Source organism: Pinus tabuliformis, chromosome 5_2 (genome assembly GCF_031772625.1).
Source record: "Pinus tabuliformis cultivar Carrire ecotype Pingquan chromosome 5_2, CPIR1, whole genome shotgun sequence".
Taxonomy (NCBI): domain Eukaryota; kingdom Viridiplantae; phylum Streptophyta; class Pinopsida; order Pinales; family Pinaceae; genus Pinus; species Pinus tabuliformis.
In genome coordinates, this window is record NC_142306.1 from 327,210,161 (window position 1) to 327,234,543 (window position 24,383).

The following is a 24,383-nucleotide window of genomic DNA, read 5'->3' on the forward strand; positions in this document are numbered from 1 at the left end:
CAATGTTGATGGAGCAGTAACTTTGCAGACCAATCAAAAATCAAGCCATCAGGGCTTGGCACAATCAGGCTTAAATTGCTTGGACTTCCAGACTTTCTTCTGCATCATGTTCTATATCTCCCACAGCTGAAGAGAAACTTGCTATCCTTGGTCCACATCCGCCAACAAGGTCACTCCATTCATATGTTTGATGGCAAGTTTGAGGTAAGAAAAGCATCTAACCACTCACTTGTCATGAGGGGAATAGAAGAAGAAAGGCTTCTCAAGCTGCAAGGTACCACTGCTCGTGCACAACATTTCTCATACAATTCTCATTATGAAGAAGGTACACTTCCATCAAGTTTATTATGGCATGCTAGATTTGGACATTTGAACTCTGACAGCCTCCGCTTGTTGAAGAAAAATGGTGTCGCTGGTTTTCCTACAATTCCTAGGAAATTTAAGTGATGTGATGCTTGCATTCTAGGAAAGCATAGCAAACAGTGTTTTCATGATTTACATTCAAGAGCACATAGAAAACTTGAACTCATTCATTCAGATTTATGTGGTCCAATGCCTATTCCTTCTGCAAATGGAAATAAATATATGATGACATTTATTGATGACTACACCAGAATTTGTTGGGTTTATTTATTGAAGAACAAATCTAATGCTTTTCAAACATTCAAGAACTTTCATAAATGGATTGAAAATGATGCAGAATCTCATATTGGGTCTATTCGCACTGATAATGGAAAAGAATACACATCAAATGAATTTGAAAACTATCTTCGCCAACATGGGATCAAACATCAAACAACTATGCCTTATAATCCCCAACAGAATGGTGTAGCTGAAAGAATGAATAGGACAATCTTAAATATGGTACGCTCCATCCTCTTCTTCAAAAATGTAAAAATAATGTTTTGGGTTGATGTTGTTCTATGTGCTGCATATATAAAGAATAGATGTCCATCTAATGCTATTAGAAACAATACTCCATATGAAATGTGGTATGGACACGTTCCTTCGGTAAAGCATCTCAGGGTCTTTGGTTCCACCTGTTATGCCTTGATACCAAAGGTACATAGAAACAAACTTGGTGCAAGAAGTCGTAAGTGTATCTTCCTGGGGTATTCCAACACCTCCAAATCATACCGTCTCTATGACGAAGTCAATAAAAAGTTTGTTGTATCTAGAGATGTAATTTTTCTTGAATCATCCAAAACTGACAATGTTGTTGAGCGGCAACTTGATCGCTTGGATAGATTCACAAATGCAAATTCATTTCAAGAATTTGATAATCATATTCCACATCTTGAAGGGGGGATTCCTATACTAGATCAACATGTGGAATCTTCTTCTGAAGAACCCTCCCCCCACATGAAGCTCCAACAACAGATGATGCTTTAAGTGATGTGATTGATAGAATTGGGAGACTCAATCTTGCTTCAGTCCCAACTCAATCAACGGAGCAGCCTGGACCATCTGAGAAAGGTCCTCCAAAGTGGCTGATAAAGACACTTGAAAGTGTTCATCCTGATGAGGTTGGAAAGACAAGAACTAGAAATTCAAACCGGCAAAATGGAGGTGATGTAGATGACTCTAATTCACCTGTTGATATGGATGTTTCTTATGATTGTGAATTGAATTTGTCTACAGATTTTGAACCAAATTCCTTCAAAGACGCTGCTTCTCATGATGAATGGAAAGAAGCAATGGAAAAGGAGTATGATGCCCTCATAAAGAATGGCACTTGGAAGCTGGTTGATCCTCCATTAGGAACCAAACCAATTGGCTGCAAGTGGGTCTACAAGAACAAGTATAAAATTGATGGCTCACTTGACAAGCACAAAGCTAGGCTTGTGGCAAAAGGTTTTGCACAGAAGGAAGGGATCGATTATGAGGAGACTTTTGCCCCCACAGCAAAATGGGCTACCATCCGGACACTCTTTGCCCTCGCAGCTCAGAACGGTTGGAAAGTCCATCAAATGGATGTAAAAACTGCTTTCTTGAAAGGAGATCTAAAAGAGAATGGTTTTATGTCCCAGCCTGAAGGATTTGTTGTGAAAGGACATGAACATAAAGTATGCAAACTTGTGAAGGCCTTGTATGGCCTCAAACACGCACCGCGAGCCTAGTATGAAAAACTAACTAAGCATTTTCTGAAACTCAATTTCAAACATTATGATCTTGATGATGCAACTTTATTTGTCAAGAAAGTTGGCAAAACAGTGGTATATCTTGTGGTATATGTAGATGATCTTTTGATGACAGGGAACAATGAAAGCTACATTGCATCCATAAAGAAGGAATTGGGGAAAAGTTTTGAAATGACTCATTTGGGCTATGTTCATTACTATCTTGGTATTGAAGTAACTCAACATCCGAAATCCATATTTCTTTCTCAAAAGAAGTACATTGGAGATCTGTTGAACAGGTTTGGCATGACAAAATGCAATCCTCTTACTACTCCAATGGAACAAAACTTAAAGCTCACATCTATTGAAGGAAAAGAATTTGAGGATGCAACAAAGTATAGACAGCTTGTAGGAAGTCTCAACTACCTAACTACTACCAAACCAGACATTTCATTTGTTGTTGGAATCCTCTCCAGGTTTATGCAAAAGCCTTGCGAGGGACATTGGGCTGCTGCAAAAAGAGTTCTAAGGTACTTAAAGGGAACTCAAGACTTTGGAATCAAGTATACACAGGTGGACGACTTCAGCTTGATTGGATACTCTGATTCAGACTTCGATGGAGACAAAAAAAGGGGGTATCTACTTCAAGATATGCTATGAGTCTTGAATCAGGAGTTGTTCCTAGAGATCACGCAAACAATCAGTTCCAGCAGATTCCACAACAGAAGCAGAATACGTGGCAGCAGCTGAGGCAACAAAAGAAATTGTGTGAGTCAAGAAAATTCTTGAAGATTTGTAGGAAAAACAAGTAGAATCAACTCCACTCATGATTGACAATACCTCTGCAATAAAGTTGGCCAAGAACCCAAAGTTCCATGATCGAACGAAGCACATCAATACTAAATATCATCTGATTCAACATCATGTTGAGGCCAAAACAATCCATCTTCGCCATTGTTCCACGAACGAGCAAATTGTAGACATCTTCACCAAAGCACTTGGAAGAGAAAAGCTTGAAAGATTCAGAACGATGCTTGGACTCACAAACATCCCTTCAGATTAAGGGGGGGAATGTTGACACCTAATCATCAGGATTGGGTGAATAACTGAAATAAATAAATAATAGAGAATATGAATAGTCATGGGAGATGAAATGAATAGTCTCTCCCTCATGTATATAACAAACACCAACCTAAATGAAATCAATGAATTGATTTTGAGGAGTTACTGCCTGGTCTGACAACATACTCTCCACCATTGTTTGAGCGCAACACTTTTATCTTCTTTCCCGTCAGATTCTCCACTAGAGCCTTGAACTCTTTGAAACGACTGAAAACCTCATCCTTGGTTTTCAGAAAATAGATCCAAGTCTTCCTAGAATGGTCATCGATGAAGGTGACGAAGTATTCGGCACCACTAAGAGCTTTTGTGGACATCGGTCTGCAGATCTCTGAGTGTGTTAATCCTAGCACACTCTTAGCCCTATTGTTACTTCTGGAAAACGCTGCTTTGGCATACTTGCCCAGAGCACACCCTCTGCATACATCATCTCATTCAGTACTTAGTTTTGGAACTCCTAATATTGTTTTCCTGAGAATTCTCAGAGCCCCATGGTGTAAGTGTCCCATCCTCCTGTGCCATAGTTCATTCAAATCTTTGTCTCCATTACTGCCTATCAGTGCCATTGGTGATTCTAGCTACACCTGTTACTTCTGATTCCAATTTGGGCTTTCTTTTTCCAACTCGGGTGTTTGAAATATATTTTCTCCTTAATGAAAAAATGTCATAGCCCTTGTTCTGAAGTTGAGATATGGAAAGTAAGTACATCCCCAATCCTGGCACATGCAACACATTGGTTGCTCGCAGCCGCTCTCCTGCTTCGATTTGAAAAACTATGGTACCTCTTCCTACTGGAGTACACTTTGCCTTATTTCCCATGGTGATCTGAAAATTCATTCTTTCTTCTTGATAATCTGAGAAACATTCTCGAATTCCTGTCATATGCCAGGAAGCTCCATTGTCTATATACCAAACCTCCGAGGAGGCAGAGCTTGCTAAGCAAGCGACTTCTTCTTCCAATCTAGAAGCTAAGATAGAATAATCGTAATTTATGTCCCCTTGTGCATTCTTCTGGAAATCTACGCGAGTCCCCTTGAGTGGATGCCTCTGCATCATGCTCTTGACCCATAATCAATTTTCCTCTCCTATTGTCGGATCTCTACTCTGATATCATGTGAAAAATTTTAAACTAAAATTCTACTACTGCAACAACTAATTTATTTCACCTACATATTATTCACAATAAGTTATTTACGAAATCCCTTCAGTAAATATTAAAATAAATTCTACTGCAATTATCAGACAATTACCCAGAGAAAATACATGCACAAGAACCAATCACATCAACACAATTATTTTTGGACAATTGTCCCCGAAAAAACCCAATTCAGGAAAACCGGTGCAACAGATAAGGGCTTTATTAATCTTCAGCGGCAATTGCTTTTACAAGAAATATTTTTACAGAGAAACTAAAAGAAAACACCTGAGACTTTCCCTTTGAGACCTTTTGACACTTTGGATACCCTGCTCCCACTTCTGCGTCACCCCTGCGTCACTCTGTGTCGCCCAACGTGGCTCTGAGTGGCTCTATGTCAACCTGCGTAGGCTCTACATCTCTTCTTTGGACTGTGTCTCTCTACGCTCTCCCACTGTCCTTGCGTCACCTCCTCCTCTGTCATTGCCTGCTGCTGATGCCCTCCTCTTCCTCCACCCTGCAACTCTCCCACTGAAATCAATCTCCTCTTCTTGAGAATCAATTTTCCTTGAGATACTGTATATCTGTTGGTGTGTCTCCAAATGATCCTCAAGTCTTCTCTTATATTTTTCCTATTAACAAATCAAAGGCCGAGATTAAGTCCCTAATCAACGACCAAGATTAAAACAGACTTGATCCTCGTCTCTTAGAGGCTTCTCACCCTTATCTTTATTAATACCCATTAATATTTTTATTTTCCTAAGTTTAGACTTAGGAATCCATTAAAAATATTACTTATTTTAATAACTCCTCATCCGGGTGGAATTTCTCAAAATGATTTATGGGTCTTGGAGATCTCATGTGCCTTAGCCTCTCTTCCAAATTTCAAGGCTAGAGCACATCCGATGCTACCAAAAATCAACATCAAGTATCCTACCAAGTATCTACAATCTTCAAAAACGATATATTTGTGAAAGTTTTATAGATTGATAGGGCATTGGTATGGTTTTGTATAAAATTGAGCACTTGTCATGCATAATCAATTAACTCTCCCATCCATGTCATACCCGCATCAATAGAATTAAGTGTTAAATTCAAATAGTGCATAATGCAACGTGTCCAAAACCCCTTTGAATATTTAGTTCCACAATCAAGCGAACATGCAAACAAGTGCAATGTCTTTGACAATTTGAACACAGCTATCAACACCTCCTTCTTCAATGAGCACTACCAACAACATTCTTCCCCTTCCTATGAGCTTGAGCAACAACCCTTGACAACTCAGTAATAATTCCAATAAGATGATTATACAAGAACACCATTGTTACTGAAATAATAAACACAGCGAAATAATGGCAGCTTGTAGATGAACCAAACACATGCAGACTAGTTTTTCATTCTCCATTCTCCTTCTCTATTAGGGTTTCTACAAAAATACTATGTGAAATGGGGGAAAACATTGTCTATTTCTTTATTAGGCATAGTTTTTTGCATCCCACATGTTTGACAAGTTGAAACTTGTTCTTCCCACAAGTCAAACACATGCAGGACATGTGACCTAAGTGGGATACATATCCTATGCATGTCCAACTCACAAGAAGGGCAAGGCAATGTGTCAACAAGTCTAATTCATAAAATTTGTGTACGTAGAGGGAGGAAAATCACGTATCCTATGAATTTAGACATTGCATATAAAATTTACAATGCCACCAACATATTTGGACATAGCTTGGCCTATCAAAAAAACACATAACGGATTGGTTTCTCCAATTGATAATAGATATATATGCAATGATAAAATTCATATACAAGGAAGAAAGGTCACCACCAACTCCCACAAGATCATCGTTATACATCATATTAAACAAAAGAAAAAAACAAAAACAAAAAAAACTAATAATAACAACAACAACAAAAATTGGTGGATGATCTCTTTACCACCTGTAAATTTTTAAGCTTACGTGACTATTATCCTAATGTCCTCTCATTAAATAACTCAAAACAAATTTAATTGATAACAAACTTCTAAACATTGCATCAATCACATAGTAACTGAAAAATGAATAGTGGAAGAAATAAAGCACGTACACAAGGATTTCTCCTTTGAATCGCCTTTTCATTCCCTTGATCAAAGCTTACAAGGTGACCCCTACAACCTGCTTTACACCAGCAATTGTACGATAATTAAATCACCTCAAACAACAGTATACAACCTATGTAAGTGAGGGCATAGCTACATCAGTACAACCTACTATGTTTTTTCCTTTCCTAGACAACAAATCACTCTTTCTCCCATCTGAATCACTAAAGCACACTCCAGCAATACATTGTATGGCTAGATCTCAAGGTGTATGGGCAGATCTGAAAATGTATAGCCTATGCGTGAAGAAAAAACAGCGATAATGGTGGTGTGGGTTGTAGAGCCTATTGCACTTCATGGTCTTTTTAGCAAATCTACACTTCTCTTTGCACTCTTCCTTCCTCCAACTCTCTTGTTCTCTTCTCACGTGAGATCTCTTCTATCTTGTCATATTTATGCTTTGAGAGAGGATAACTTATCTCCTCAATACTAACTACCGCTTATCTTAATCATGAGATGTATGGCTAAGATTAAAATTTGAACTAAGTCACTTAATGTTCTAGAACTACTAGAATATATCATTTATATTCCTAAGACTAGTTGACTTCAAAATATTAGACTTTCACCCTTTTTCTTTTTTTCCACTGAAATTACAAGATAGAGTTAGTGGTCACCTTTACAAGATGATCACAAAATAAATGTCTCAAACCGCATATGCACATTCATAATAAACCTGTGCAAGAAGTTCCTACTTGAGCTACATTTTTTAACACCACCTCTTAGCAAGAAGGAATTTTGCACCAATCCAAATATATCTTTATATGCTTCAAACGTACAATTTGCTAAGGGCTTGGTCAGAATGTCAACGACCCACTAATATATGGGAATATACTAGTGCTTCATTGCTCCCTTCTATATCCTGACCTGTATGAAATGATATCTAATCTCCATATTCATGGACCTAACATGAAATATTGCACTCTCAAAGTGTTTGATGTAATTTTGATTATCACAGTCAATGATTATGGGGTCCAACCCCTAATAAAACAACCCTACAAGTAACTTACAAAGCCAAATGGTCTCACAAAAAGCAATTCTAGCTACCATGTATTCTATCTCTATTGTGTTAAGTGCCATAGAACTCTACTTCCTACTAAACCAACATATCATTGTTGATCCCAAGCTAAAGCAACATCCTAAGGTGCTCTTCCTATCTACTACACTACCTACCAAATCTAAGTGTCTGAATACCCCTATAGCTTCACATCTCCAAGATATCTCAAACCATACTCCATTGTGCCCCCCAAACATATGAGCAAACATTTTGTTGCTACCCAATGTGCCTACCTTGGCTCCACCATGAATTGACATAAGGTGTTCACTTCAAAACATATATCTAATTTTGTGTTGACCATATACATCAAGGAAACTATTAATTGCTTATACAATGTGGGATCTACCAACTCTAAAGGTGTGGCCATAGGTTTGTAAACCTCTTCAGAATCTCGACCGCATACTTACCCTACCCAAGGAAAATCTACCTTAGGCTTTGCCAAGCCTCCAAACCCAAGAAGCAATGCATCATGTAGATGCCCTTAATCTCAAACTCAACTACCATGTCTACTTTTCAACCTACAATGATCTTCTCTACACTTATAAGAAACAAGTCATCTATATACAACATATAAAACTACAAATCATTCCCAACAAATATATGACATAAGTTAAGATCTACTTCACTTTTGGTGAAGCCCATACCCTATAGATGTCCATCTATCCCAGAATACCATGCTCTTGATTCCTACTTGAGTCCATACAAGGCTTTCATAAGCCTATAAACATGGGACTCCCACCCATTTATATCAAAGCCTTGAGGTTGCTCTAATGTATACTTCTTCCTCAATAATCCCATTAAGGAAATTCTCTTCACATCCATCTGATGTATCCTCGATCCCATAAATGAAATTAAGAGCATAACTACTTTAATTGAAGTGTACATGGCAACCTGAACAAATGTTTCCTCATAGTCCACTCCCTCTTTCTAGGAGAGCCCTCTTGTCACAACCCTCGTTTTGAACTTCTCAATGTTAGCATCTACTGCATACTTGCTCTTATAGAGCCACTTGGAACTCATTGCTAACTTCCCCTCCAGTCTTAGCACTATGTCCCAACATCATTATTCATGATGGAGGTGTACACCAGCATGGCATCCTTCCAAAACCCATTGGTTTTCCACCTCCTAAAAGTTAGAAAGCTTAAAATCTATGATGTTGTACATCAATTCCATGCAGTATGGAAACTACTTTAGAGATCTACTCTCTCTAAATATGCACCTAGGAGCCTCAACACACTCCTAAGCATCCCTCAATGTCTAAGTGAACCATCAAGGACTCCCAACAAAAGTGGAAGGGGCTATTGTCTCCTCCTCTTCACTGGAAGGTTGTTGTGTTGCTCTAAAAATCAATATTGACTTTGGCTCAACCTTCCAAGCTTCTTGCTCATCATTCTCTATCACTGGAATAGGCTCATGGGATTTCCTGGATGAGTGTTCCTCAATCTTTATATTCCTACTCACCTCTACTTTGTAATATAGACCTTGTAGACCTTTCAAGTCTAACAGAAACCTATAAATAAACCCTTCCTACTGGAGTGTTCAAACTTAGTCCCATTTTCAACCGATACATGGATATAAACTAGACAACCAAAGATGCAAAAGTGACTAAACTATAGCTTTACACTGACGAATACCTCCTACAATGCCTTATTCTCCAATATTCTATGGGGCTACTAGTTTTGGATGTAGATAGTTGTGTTGCATGCCTCTACCCAGAGAAACATTGGCTAACCTTGGTCATGAATCATGGATTTAACAACACCTATGATGAATCAATTATTCCACTCCATAGCTCCATTTTGTTGCAGGTTGTATAGAATAGTTAGCTCCCTCTTGATTCCTACCTCCTTGCGAAAACCCTATCCTTAGAGGTATACTCATCCCCATTTCCAATCTCAAGACTTTGATCTTATTCCTTATCTAGTTTTTTACTAGAGCTTTGAACTCCTGGAACCTACTAAAGACCTTGGTCTTTAGGAAGCTGATGCTACTAACATTGCTCCACAAACATCCAAATGCACTAGGTCTAAAATCTCCTTAAACCTTTGCTTGCTTGCTTGGGAAGGCAACCTTGGTATGCTTTCTAAGTGTGCACCCTTTGCATACACCCTAATGCTCAATGCTAAACACTAGGAGGCTTGTGACAATCTCTCTCAAAACAAGCAACACTCTATGATGTAGGTGCCCCTCCTCTTGTGCCACAACTCGCACAAGCCATCACTATTATGAACTAGGGCTCAGACATGTTCACCTTACAACCGGTGAAGACTACCTTCTTTAACCCTTATTACCTAAGGAATGTCTAGGGTAGTTTTCCTTGGATCTGATGTGGACTTGTTGGTTCCTAAACTCAACTGCAAAGCCCTTGTCCTCCATAGTCAAAACTAAAAGCAAGTTCTTTATGAGACTTGGAGAAAACAAAACATCGTCAAAATCTAAAGAATTATCCGACTCAAGCTTGGCATCATCACCAAGCTCAACTTGAACCCCTGAGTCCTACTTTAAACTAGAAACAACTAATGGGCTAATGCCATATGACGAGATGCCCCAATGTACACATACCACACTTTCCTAAAAATCATTCAATTGAGTTTGTGTAGAGGCTACCACATACTTCTATCGTTGCTTCCCTTTACCCTTCTTTCTATTTGGACATTGTGATGCATAATGACCATTCTTATGCCAAATGAAGAACTTGATTTTACTCATGTTGTAAATACTAAAAGGGCGATGAATCGGTATTTCTTATTACAATTTGTAATTTATTAATTTTCAAAGCATTAACAATAAACAAAACATCCACACATCACAAGAACAGTGCATAAGAGACTTTTGGTGGAAACCCTTCCCGAAGAAAAACCACTGAACGTTTTTCTAATACTTTGTGAGTACAAAAATACTTCAGCTCCAATTGAAAGGGAAGCTCCAACTCCCTAGTACTCTAGAAAAGCATTCAGGTTTATCAGGTAGCTCCAACTCTTGAAAGGATGCTCCTACACCACCCTGCCACCCTAAAGTAGTTTCAGACACCAACTTCAAGGAGACTTCACTCTCCTACCACCCTATCACCCTGACAATATAAAAATGAAAGAGTGAACTATGGGCTCCAGTACCAAGGTCAATGACTCACTTACAAGGATATGCAAAAATTCCCTTTCTACTAAAGTGTGCTTCAGATATGCAATGAGATCCCAACACCTTAGATCTACCTCCCAACAATTCTATTTCTCTGTTGCAAAAACAAATTTACTTCAACTGAACATACCTCAAGTCTGATTGCAAAGAGTGTACCTTTATTGATGATGCCTTATGTCTTCTACCACTCAATATTGATTTGACCTCTACTGATGACTTTCCTTTGAAGATGTTTCAATTATGAATTGACAAGAAGTACAGTCATATATCTTAGAATTTGTAGATCATAAACCCTAGTCAATCCTTGAGATGAAGTAACTTCAATCCTTGGTCCTGTTGGAAAAGTAACTAGGTTCGGTCTTCATAATTGTCTTTATACTCATGTCACTATGTATTTCTGATATAACAAAAGAAGAAAGAAAAACTATTATTTTCAAGCATGGGTGTCATGCTTCTTTTGATTGGTTATCTAGGCTAAGCATGTTCTTCATGCTTCTAGGGTTTGTCATGAGTCAAGAGAGTCAATTTCAAATATATAAATAATAAGACCCATTTGGGCATATTGTATCATGCAAAAGAATTAATTTTTGAGTCTTTAAAGTTAAGAAATCCTCCAAGCTCAAGTCGGCCTTATCAAGTGAAAGTCGGCCTAATAATGGGCTATTCGACCACATGTAAAGTATATATATATATATATATAAAGGGGATGATTTGATTCATTGGAAGAGACATAAAGATACATCTGAAGTCAATCTATACCTAAGAAGGAGAGTGCGGGCAAGAAGAAAGGAAGAGAACCCAAACGAAGAAGAGAAGTTTGATTTATGACCTATTTGGCTCACACATGGAGACTTTTAGGGTTTTTGGTGCAAGCTACAAGACCGAAACTATAGGCCGAAGTTGCAAACCTAATCTAGAGGGTCAAGACATTGGAAGTTGCAGAAAGAAGGCACTTAGACCTTTGTTGACTTAGGTGGACCTTGACTCTCTTGGAGAAGAATCTTGAAGGGCTAACTTGAAGCTTGGAGGAGGTTTGACTTTGGTCTTCAGGTCTTGAAGGTCTCATTTTGATCTGATTGTTCGGGTTTTCCCTAAATTGTGGGGTTTTGCATTGGCATGAAGCCTATATCTTGTGTCTATTGTCCCTTGTGATCTTCATGTTTACATTTTGATAATTGCTACAAGAAAGAAAAACACAAATAATTTAATAAGAAGCCAACAAAGTTCACAAGTAATTATCAAGTTAAGGAAAATCAACATTAATCTACATCCACTTTGATTTTCCAACAAGTCCTACCTTAAGTAAATAGCTCAGTGATGAATCAAACTGTAACATGAGATATAGGTTTAGATCAAATATGACAGTCTTCAACATAAGTTCTGAGTGTGCCTTGAAGCCCTACTACCTCAGCCAAATTTTGTCACTGAATAAAGCCTTAGAAAGGTGTTGATCTAAGTATGTCATGCATAGCCTCAAACTGCCTTCAAAACAACGAAAATCATCCAAAAGATGTGCCAACAAGTTCAACTTCAAATGATGTTAGAACTGACCTAAACCCTTAGTAGACTTCAAGTATGCTTTTGAGCTAATACTGCAGAATAGACCTTAGAGCTAAATAGGTCACAGAGCTTCAAAATTCCAGAACAAGATCTCATACTTGTGTCAAATTTACCTCATTCACATTAACATAATGGATACATTTTAGCGAGCTTCAAATTTGCAACAAACTTCATAAATAATCCAGATTAGGGCTTCGCATTAGCCACAGTTAGAATTGGATTATGCTTCGACAAAGTCTGCTTCTTTTCAAAATTAAATGACACTTTTATCTCAGTGAGGGTTCAAAAGTTATACCACAAGGATGATCTGAATTTGATCTTAAATCAATTATGCCTTGTACTCTCAGTTGCATATTAGACCTCCTAAACGTGCTATTGATCAGCTTGGTAAGATTTTGCCATATCTTGATTAGGCCTTAAATACTCATGGACTAGTGCACAGATCTAGATCCACACAAATTCGATCATGGCCTTGGATAGATAAATAACTTACCAATGTTAAATCAAGTCATTGATTTGTGCCCTACTGCTCATGAAATCAGATTTCGGCCTTCACACATTGCTTGACATCAGAGCTTGTTCTTTGTATTAGTTAGGCCGAAACTGCATCAACAAATGTACAACAAACGCTATCTCAAGAGGTCCGAATAACCACAGAAGATGTTTAGATTAGCCTCTGAAGGAGGCTAAAAACATTCTTCCAGAGCTCCATAAGATTTCCCAGGAATCAAACTCAAAAAGGGAGGGGTCGAATGGTCTTAAAATGACCTCATTAGCCCAGCAAAAACCAAAATCCAAATAGAAAGATAACCCTTAAACCCAAAACAAGACTATCTTCAAACTTTCAACCTCCTCTTTAAATGTGCTTGACTACTCTAGGTCATCGACTTCAATCTCAGAAAGAAAATTTCAAAGATGAGCATTCAAAAATGACTGCCTTTGGAGGGAGAACAAATCTCCTTTTATAGTGATGGAAGGGGGGCTCTTTCATGGAGCCGGCTTGATCAAGGAGAGAAAAGGAAATTTCAATTTTAATTTTGGAGCTAGAAAAAAATTCGCACCAACTTTAGGACCATTTGAATTTAAATTTTGATCAATTATCTTTGAAGAAATCTCCCTCCCCTTTTGACTTTGACTAGAATGGGATATGCTCATTTAATTTAATTTCCTTGGATAATATAAAATTTTCTTGTAACATCTCCCTTGGGGTTCCTTGGCCACTGGATTGGGTTCCAATCTTTAAAAGGGCATAACTCCTCAACTGTGAGGAATTATGAGAAATATCACCTGTCATTAGAATTGTTGTGACAAGGACTATCTAATGAAGACAGTCTTGAGCCCAAGAACCCTAATCTTCCTTGTCATTTTTGTTCGTGAAAGTGGGCCTTCTTCTAGCTACTGCTTAGGTTGACATCAATGACAACCTGATTTCAACAACTCAAGTCCTTCTATTATTATGAGACTGACTCCTCACTCTTTCTCTTAACCTTGCTAAGTTCTTTACCTCTATCCTTGTTAGTCTAACTAAATAGGGCTAGCCTTATTGTTGGGTTTTGACTCCATCGAAGTCTCCTCCTAGATGAAGTCAGCCCACATCCTTTTAAAATTAGGAAGGTTGTCATGAGAACAAATACTTTGGCAAATGGTTCCCATGAAGCTGACAATTAATTCAATACCACATTCACCAGCTCTAAATCTACAAGCTTCTCCCTAGTTGCTGCAAGTTTATCACAAATGTTGCATGAAGCGGGGACATTTTTTGGAAGCTATGCATCATAAGAGTGATTTTCCAAAAATCTAAGAAGCAAAGAGTCTAATATATATATATATTAGAACACACACACACACATATATATATATATCACAATACCAACAAACTAGAACATATATATATATATATATATATATATATATATATATATGTTCTAGTTTGTTGGTATTGTGATATGGATAGTTAAGGTCCTCAAATGAGATACTTGATTCGCCAACGGCAAATCGTTCACTCACTCCGAACCCTTCGAGCAAATACTCTGAATCACTCAGGACACAGGTGAGGGAAAAAAGCGGAAAGGTTCTTCATCTTTTTATCTTGCCATAAATAAGGCAATACCATGAAGGTGTTATATCGATAGAAAACACGAACCCCTAGTTTTTCCCTCCTTCAAATCCAAATGCCAGTCTCTATGAGATTTACCTGACCACATACTAGTGAAAGCTAGAGAGCGTTATTGAAGCGTGTGTGTATATATATAGAAAGAGTAGACACTTTTGAGACACTTTGCATCCTAGATTTTTGGATATTTTATTCTTTTGCATTTATATTCAATAAAAACATCCAAAATACCAAATTAATTGTAGAAGATATGAAAACATGCATATTTGTACATAAATCAAGATAGATATGGCATCCATTGTACATCAATGATTAATTATTCGAGCATCAACCATCTAGATTCTAGCAATTACAAACATACATCAAATTTTTAAGCATTAGCAATTTAGCATATCATAAAACATAAAACATTTAGAAGATAAAATCATAAAACATTCAAATAACTTATCTAGCAAGTGAGCAAGTGAGCAACTGTCAACATGAGCCATGTCCAAAATTCAAATAATAATGTTTACAAAATAGGCCACTTGATCACCACCAAGTACACAATGAACTAGGAAGAGTAAGACAAAAAAGTTCAAATTCACAACAAGATTACAAGTCTAATCTATGACAAAAGTAGTAAACTGTGAATATATCTACTAATCTCTCCTTCTACCACAAGCAATACATGAGCCTCCACATCGCGGCTATGAAGAAGATGGCAGCAATGAAGATGAAGCCCCTATTGTTGGTGTTGAAGCATGGAACCTAGAAACCATGGGACTGGATGGGGGTGGCATCTCAACTCGATCATCATCATCCTGGATAAAGTCATCCTCCAATTTCTCTAATCGCAACACTCAACCCTCCTAATTGGCTTCCTCTGGATTTTTGTCCCAAAGCTTAAGGTCTTTATTAGTCTTTGCATTGTCACAATAATGGGACAACAATCGCCCGATCTAGATTTAACCTATTCCTTTTAACGTTGTGGATGAAAGAATAAGAGCTCTAACACCTCTCTGCAAAAGAAGTGTTTACCACTCGTGATAGCACCTGAAATGCCAAAGTTTGTAGAAGTGGAGTAGCACCTCCATGCATGTTCCACCACTCTAGAGAAGATAAATTCCCTCGATCTCTAATTGCATGATTACTCACAAATGGACCAGTGCCAAGTGTATAGTTGCTCAAATGTTTCCATAGCATGATAAACTCCTCATCAGGGACTAATTTATCCAATGCTTTCATATAACCAGATAAAACCTACGGATCTAGGTGTGGCTTTCTCCTACTCCCCCCCCCAAAGTGTTGGTGTTGAAATCCATGATGGATGATAGTATTTAGGTGTTAGAACATATGCTATGGCATGCAATGGAATGTTTAGCATTTCCCATCATTTTTCCACCTCTACACGAATATAATTGTACAAGGTGATATTTCTAGGCTCAACAATGTCTTTAATCTACCCCAACATGTTATCCATTTGTTCATACATCTCCCCAATTATTGGTCGATCTGAATCTATAAACTTGATCACGTAATAAATTGGTTTGGTGAATTGCAAAACATATTTAATCTGTAACCAAAGTAACTGTCAAGAACAGTGTCCTTGACTACATTATCACCACCTCTATCAGTGTTAATGTCATCCCATGATTCAGAGGTCACCATATTAGTTAAAGCTTGTCTCACCTTCACTAGCGGCCTAAATGTGAGGTAATAATTTGCAAATCTTGTTTTTGAAAGTTTAAGCAACTATAACTTGGAATATGTGTCATAAAAGTAGTTTACCCTTATATGCCCTGTGTTAAATTTAATGAGTTACTCCCTTTCTTGTAAAACTCATTAATCCATCCACATTCTTTATACTTCACAATATCATGCATCAAAAGGTTCAATGTGTGCAACAAGCACCCAGACCAAAAGATGTGTGAATGGTTGCCTTACAATTTGTTGCATTATTAGTGATCACTTGAACCACATTATTAGGACCAACATCTTTGATTGATTTCAATAGGAGATCTGCAATGCTTTGGGAAGTTGCATTGATGGAGGAGGAGTCATGACTTGCAAGAAACATTGCACCGCTAGCAGAAACACCAAAAACATTTATCAAATGTTGATTTCTAACATTTGTTCACCCATCTGATACAATGGATACCCCACAATCCACCTGCTCATTTGTAAAACGTGTCAAAGCTCTTTGAACCTTTGCTTTTTCTCTTTCTAATAACATAGTTCTAGCTTTCTCATAGTTGGGGCTCTTATGTCCTTTTGGGGCTTCATTGATGCCCTTAACCATATCATGCCAATAAGAAGAGTGAAGCACATTAAATGGTACATAGCAAGCACCAAGAAACCGGACCACCTTTCCATCCACATCATCCCTCCCAGCAACATTCAGGAAATTTGCTATTGTTCTTCAATTTTCAAAGGTTGTGGAAGCACCATGAGGAGATGAGCTACCAAATCTAGAGGTTGCACTTGATTCATAATGAGTTTCTTATTTCTTGTTTTGTTGTTGTGCAGCCTCCTCTATTTCAACATATTTTCTTCTTTGTTCCATTGAAATCTTAGGGCAAATTGCTATTCCCATGAGACCCTTTTTCTCATCATTGTCCATCACCCCACAAAGATGCCTCCTCACACAAGTATATAAACCACTATATGGTTTTCCTCCATGACAACCATGTTGAAGTTTCTAAGTCTAATAGTTAGAAACCCTCCATGCACTTTACTAATTTATTCCTACCTACTTGTTCTGTTAATTAACAAGTTATTTACCATGTAAATACTGAAAATAAATACAAGTGCATGCTCAACACATTACAGATCATCAACTGAAGGAGACAGAAACAAGCACACAAATGACACCGTTATTTTTGGACTAATGCCCCCAGAAAAACCCAATGCGAGAAAATCGGTGCAGCTATCTGAGGGTTTTATTATTAAGCAATTCTTTTCTGAGTACACTGGGTGCCAAACTAGCTAACCCAGCAGAGATAAAAAAAATCTGGCAGCAATACCTCTCTTCGGAAACAGGTATTTGGAAAGCCTGCTCCACGAAATCCCTCTCCAGCACAATCTAAAGCTCAGCGTCAACCTGAAACTCTCTGCGTAAGTCTACTGAGGCTATGTGCAACCTCTCTGGCTCTCTGGGTCACTCCTGCAACCTCAGCGTGGATGACGCAGGCCCCTTCTGGCTCTGCGCAGTCTCTACTGCCTCTATGTGGCTCCCTCTGGCTCTGCGTTTGCCTCTCTCTGCTTCTGCGCTGGTCTCTCGACATCATCCCTACTTCTCTGCCTCGTACTCACTGCCCCTCGCTGCAACTAATCCCTAATTCTATCTCTCTTAGCAAACCCCGCTCTAGAGAATAGAATGACTAATAAATCTAGTGTATTTTCCAAGTGACCCTCAAGCCTCCTCTTATACTTTTCTCGTTGACAAATCAACAGCCGAGATTAAGTCCCTAATCGATCGCTAAGATTAGATTTGGCTTGATCCATGTCTTTTGGATCATTCTAACACAGTTTTATATTAATTCACATTAATATTTTAATTTCCCTAAGTTTAGACTTAGGCACTCCATTAAAAATATTAATTATTTTAATATCTCTCAGACTGTTTAGTATCTGCCCAAACCCTTTCTGGGTATTGGAGATCTCATGTGCCCTAAACTCTCCACCAAATTTCGTGGCTAGAGCACATTCGATGCTACCCCAATTCAACACTCCCTCTTAGCGAGGATTGTGATCTAGCAATACTCCTTACTGAGTATCACCCTGATCATCTAGCATTGGTCCCTGTGCTGATGCTAGGCTTGCTGCCCGTCATCCTCTGCACTGCTACATCCTATACTGCTGCCCATAGCTCTGCCACTGCCATTACCGCATCTGTACGACAGCTCCCTCTGCATCCATGCTGCTGCCCATGGCCCTGCCACTGTCACTTTTGCGTCTACACTACATCTCCTCTCATCATGTTGCATCGTGTTGCCCATAGCACTACCACTGCTAACTGCTACACTGCAACTCAGTTACTGAGAAGTAAGTAATTGATCTCCCAACTCTGATCTCTCTGTCAGGCTAGAGTACTCCTGATGCTAAAGCTCCCTCTGTCGCTGACAAGTGCTCCTTCACTGACCTTTGCGCTGCTGCAACAACTCCTTTCATCTCGCACCATTGCACACCTCTCTATGTCATCCTGCACTGGTGCAACACTCTCGTGTCTCTCGCACTGTTGCAGCCTGCTAGCCTCGCACTGTCCTGGGGATTCTGCACTGTAGCTCTCTCTGTCGCTTCATCTGCATCCGTCTCTACCCACATCCGCCAATCCTGCTACTCCTCTTCGAGGCTCCCGTAACATGGTCTAATCCAAGAGGTTAGGTACCTCGAGGATCCTGCCCCTCATCTCCTGTAGTCCGTCTGACTACAGCTCGATGTCTCCCAATTCTGCTCAAGTGGTGTGTGTGCACTCATGGCACAGTCATCATCCGTCTCCACTTCCTTCTCTGCCCTTGTCGGCACTGCCTTGGTCTCGGAGGCCTCTCCCTTGTTTTTCTTCCTTGGGCACTAGGTCGCATAATGACCCAGCTCCCCATAGTGGAAGCATTTGATCTTGGAGAGGTCCTTCTTCTGTTTCTCTTGCTTTCCCTCAGATGCTAGGGAAACATCCTCGTCCTCCTCTTTCTTGACTCTGATCCCCTTGTCGTTGCTTGCCACCTTGCTTAGCCTTCTTATCTCTTCTTGGCAAAGAGTCGCCCACATTTCCTCCCAATGTGGAAGGGTCGCTCTGCCCAGTATACTCTGGACAAATACCTCCCAGTCTTTGAGACTGCGTTCAGGGTTGTTCTCGCCATCAATTCCTGATCCGGCATGGCCCCTATGGAAGTCAGTTGATCCCTTCTTCATCTGGTATGACTGCAACTGATTTTCTAGTAACATCCTTCTCTACACATAAGTATGCTGGTACAATTTCTTTAGGGCCTCCCACATCTCATTTGTCGTTTCCTTCTCGGCAATGTGTGGTACTACATGGTCCTTGACCCCGTCAAGGATGATGCTCTTGGCCCTCACCAATGCCTCCTCCTACTTGTCATTATTAGTTGGGTCAATTGGGATCTCTATCGTTCTCAAGGCGAAGTGCTTGACATAATTTCTGTCAAGTACAAATAAGATTATGGCCTTCCAGACTACGAAGTTTGAGGCTCCGTCCAGTCTGTCCTGGTCTTTTACTCCGTGTAGTGCCATGTTGCTCTTCTACTTCCCTCCTGGAAGTTCTCGATGTGACTCCCTCTGAGCCTTGATTTCCCTCCTGGAAACCCTTCTGTCGATGTTGAGATGCCCCCTACTCTGATCGTCTGTGCAACTGCACCACTGATCCAGATTTCTCGACTAGAAACCCTCGGTAGCAACTCCCTCCTCCTTGGCCTTGCCCTGTTAGGTACTGTTCTGACTACAGTACCCCACCAGCTCCACTCTGCAACTTACCCACAGCCTCCTAAACCCCAGCAACCTGAAGGTGAGAGCTCCTAGGCTCTACGCAGTCCCAGCACCGGCAAACTAGCTCCCTCAGCCAACTGCGTTAGCCCTCCTGGCCTCTGCATGAGCCTGTCTTTGCCTCCTTCAGCCTCTGCACAGCCTCTTCTTGGCTCAAACTTGATGACGCAAGCACTGCGTCACCCCTTCTTTGCTGCTTTGCTGCTAGGAACAGCTTTTGTCACTTAGGACAGCTATTTTATGTTGTTGCTGCTCTGCTCTGCTGATGTCCTCAGTTCTCCTGTGATCTGCAACCACCCTTTGATACCATGTTGAAGTTTCTAAGTCTAACAGTTAGAAACCCTCCATGCACTTTACTGATTTATTCTTACCTACTTGTTCTATTAATTAACAAGTTATTTACCATGTAAATACTGAAAATAAGTACAAGTGCATGCTCAACACATTACAGATCACCAACTGAAGGAGACAAAAACAAGCACACAAATGACACCGTTATTCTTGGACTAATGTCCCCAGAAAAACCCAATGCGGGAAAACCGGTGCAGCTATCTGAGGGTTTTATTATTAAGCAGTTCTTTTCTGAGTACACTGGGTGCCAAACTAGCTAACCCGGCAGAGATAAAAAAAAATATGGTAACAATACCTCTCTTCGGAAACAGGTATTCGGAAAGCATGCTCCATGAAACCCCTCTCCAGCACAATCTGAAGCTCAATGTCAGCCCTGCTGGCCTCTGCGTCAGCCTGAAACCCTCTGCGTCAACCTACTGAGGCTCTACGCAACCTCTCTGGCTCTCTACGTCACTCCTGCAGCCTCTGCGTGGATGACGCAAGCCCTTTCTAGCTCTGCGCAATCTCTACTGTCTCTGCGTGGCTCCCTCTGGCTCTGCGTCTGCCTCTCTCTGCTTCTGCGTTGGTCTCTCGACACTGTCCCTGCCTCTCTGCCTCGTACTCACTGCCCCTCGCTACAACTGATCACTGATTCTATCTCTCTTAGCAAACCCCGCTCTAGAGAATAGAATGACTGATCACTCTGGTGTATTCTCCAAGTGACCCTCAAGCCTCTTATACTTTTCTCATTGACAAATCAACGGCCGAGATTAGATCTGGCTTGATCCATGTCTTTTGGACCATTCTAACACAATTTTATATTAATTCACATTAATATTTTAATTTCCCTAAGTTTAGACTTAGGGACTCCATAAAAAATATTAATTATTTTAATATCTTCCAGGCTATTTAGAATCTGCCCAAACCCTTTCTAGGTATTGGAGATCTCATGTGCCCTAACCTCTCCACCAAATTTCGTGGCTAGAGCACATCCGATGCTACTCCAATTCAACAAACCATGAGGGCACACAAACTTGTAGCTTCCACCACATTTTCCCCCCTCAAGTTTGGTCACATAATTCCACAAGGGTGTCAATGCTTTCCCCTCATGCATTTCAATGTCCTCTTCAAACCCTTCCTCCTCATCATACATTGGATCACTCATATGTGTAACACTATCCTCTTTTTCTTCTTCCCTTCTATTCCTACTCCCCAACATCATCATGAAAACCAAAAGTGGAATGATACATATAACCCAAATGAACACCATTTTGGAATATGAATATAGATGGACAACCTACAATGAAATGAGAAAGGAATGGGAAAGAGTAGGAGAGGGAGGAGAAAAAATACAAACAACAATGACAAAAAAATGAGGGAGTTTGGGGTTTGCATTTACCTTACTAGCTCTTGTAGATGGCAACCCTTCTTTACTTCCTCCCAGCTCCTCCTCCTTCACTCCTCCAAGTTCTCCTGAAGCCTTTCTTAACAAACCCCTCTCTTCTCCTCTCTTCTCCAAGCTCTCCAAAGATGCAAGAATGAGGAAAAGAGAGGGGGAAATGGCTTTTAACCCCATCTATCTTTTCCCTAACTCAGCATAAACCCACCCCCAACCCAAGTTAGAGCCTCAAAAAAATTCAAAAAATAAATAAAAAAGGTTGCCTCCGCGAAACCACCTGTCGGGCCTCAGAACCGCTTGGGATCTGCCCAGATCCGTGCCCGATCCGCTGCAGATCCAAGGCAGATCCTTATCTGGAACCGCAGATTAATTTAAAAAATAAATAAATAAAAAAGGTTGCCTCCGCAGATCCACCTATCGGCCCTCGGAACTGCTCGGGATCCATGCTCAATCCACCACGAATCTGAGGCAGATCCCTGTCTAAAACCACAGATAGGAATTCTGGACCTGCAGATTGGGCCCGCGTGGTTCCAGATATCCAAGAATCAGCCCAATCCGGTGAAACCACGGATCCAATTTTCAGATCCGCGATTCCACCAAAGGATCACCCAAGGATTCGTACAAGACGCAGTTCTGCCCTTAGATCCTGGGGAAGGAAGGATCGTGCAACACTGTGCATGACCTTTATAGGGTAACTCGTGATTGAATCTAATCTAGTCATTTCTATGGATTTGAGTTTGTTTCACAATATCATCTTTATGTTTATGTTCTTCCTCTGGTAGAAGCTTACTAGGGCACCAAAAACTTCCTTTGCCATCTCCTTCTTGAATGTATGAGGGATCAAATCCTTAATGGTATCCATGATCATCCACTTGACCTTCATTTCCTTCTAGTGAGCTGCCAACTACTTTGAACCTATAGGTAAAGGCACAAAATCCTTGACAATATCCCAGAGATCATTCTCTTCCAATAAGATTGTAACCCTCACTATCCATGACAGTAAATCTGAGACAGCATCCAGTCTACCCTTCAGTCTGTGGCTAATTGAAGCTATTGCTAAGATCTAATGCATGACTCTAAGACTAATTGAAGACATCTCTAAGATGAAGATCTAATGCACAAACTACAAACTCCTAGATCTAAAAAATAGTATTTAAAATAAATATTTAAATTCTATAACTGCTAGTACTTTCCGGCAATTCATTTACTATTGTAAATCTTTGGGAATCTCAATCAAAGAAATAGCTCTAATACCATGTAAATTATTCCAAGCCTAGGAGACTGTTGTCCTAAGGTTAAATAACTCAAAACATAACTTATTTAACAATAGAAAATTAAATTTCTGAACATAGCATCAATCACACAGTAGCTAAAAAAATGAACAATGAAAGCAATAGAACAGAAACACATACACAAGGATTTCTCCTTCGGATCATCTTTTCATTCCTTTAATCAAAGCTTATAAGGTGCCATCTGCAAGCTGCTTCAAACCAGCAATTGTGTGATCATTAAATCACCTCAACACAATGTACAACCTGTGTAAGAGAGGGTACAGCTAGCTCTATTTATATTTTTCTTGGATAGCAAATCACTCTTTCTCCCCCCTCAATCAATAAAGCACACTCCGGCAATACATTGTATGGCCAAATCTAAATGTGTACGACTAGTTCCAAAGATGTATGGCATGTGCATGAAGAAAAGACAGAACGGTGTACAGATTGTATGACCTGTTGCAATTGTTGGTCTCTTTAGTAGAGCTGCTCTTCTTATCTTCCAAATTCACTCTTCCTTCCTCCAGCTCTCTTCTCATGTCTGTGAGATTCCTACTAACTTGTTTTAGTTATGCTTTGAGAGAGGATAACTAATATCCTCGATCTTAGCAACTAATATTCTCAATCCGAGCTGCCACCTATCTCAATCATGAGATGTATGAATAAGATTGAATCCTAATCTAAGTCACAAATGTTCAAGTGGAATTACAAGATAGAATTAATGATCAACTTTCGGATGAGGTCACCAAAGAAATGTCTTGAACCACTTCCCACATGTTTACATTGAAAATGTGAAGAAATTCCTGCTCAAGCTACATTTCTCAACACCCAAAAAGAAAAAACTGCCCTCTTGCTATAGCTAAATCTCAAGACTCAATGACGAAAAAAGATGCTTCCTATTAAAACTGGTCATCCATTGGATCATGGAAAAAGTTGAGATTGTATGGATATATAAAGAGAGAGAGAAACATACACAAGACTTTCTACAACCTTCCATAAAAAGCCATAATGTTAAAATATCAGCACTATTGAAGTTGATTACAAGGCACCTAGACATGCCGATGTGTCATGATAACCTTATGCATGTATGCTTCTGCTTTATGAAGTCCATTAAAGAGGTGGGATATTGACATAGTCATACCGCTCATTAAAAAATCAAGACAACTTATGTATAACACTGTTATTATGTTTTGTTTCTGATTTCTAAACCCGTTGACTTTATGAACACAGGACTCCTATCTAAACAAGTTATAGCCAAGACAATAGTTATATATGTTTCATGTCCATTGGATTGTGGCCTAGCAGAAAGTCGGAGCATTTGCGGTGATGGTAACCTGGGTCCAAAACTCAGCAAACTCACTCCTTGTGAGTATGATGGAGCGAAATTTATCAAGGAGTGGATTGTGTTGAGCCAAAAAAATTGTTTCAGTGATTGCAAAGGTGCTTTTAAAGACAGTTTCCATTTTGATATGGTGTTCTATACAAGTAAGGCCACGTGCGTCCTGAATTACTTTGACCAAATAGCTAAC

General features: G+C 39.6%; 1 protein-coding gene across 1 annotated transcript in view; it reads right to left on the minus strand.

The window, feature by feature from the left end:
- Nucleotides 1-24,383, minus strand: part of CTEXP (kinase family with ARM repeat domain-containing protein) — a 341,359-nt gene that overhangs the window by 316,083 nt on the left and 893 nt on the right. The gene's annotated exons all lie outside the window — the stretch shown is intronic.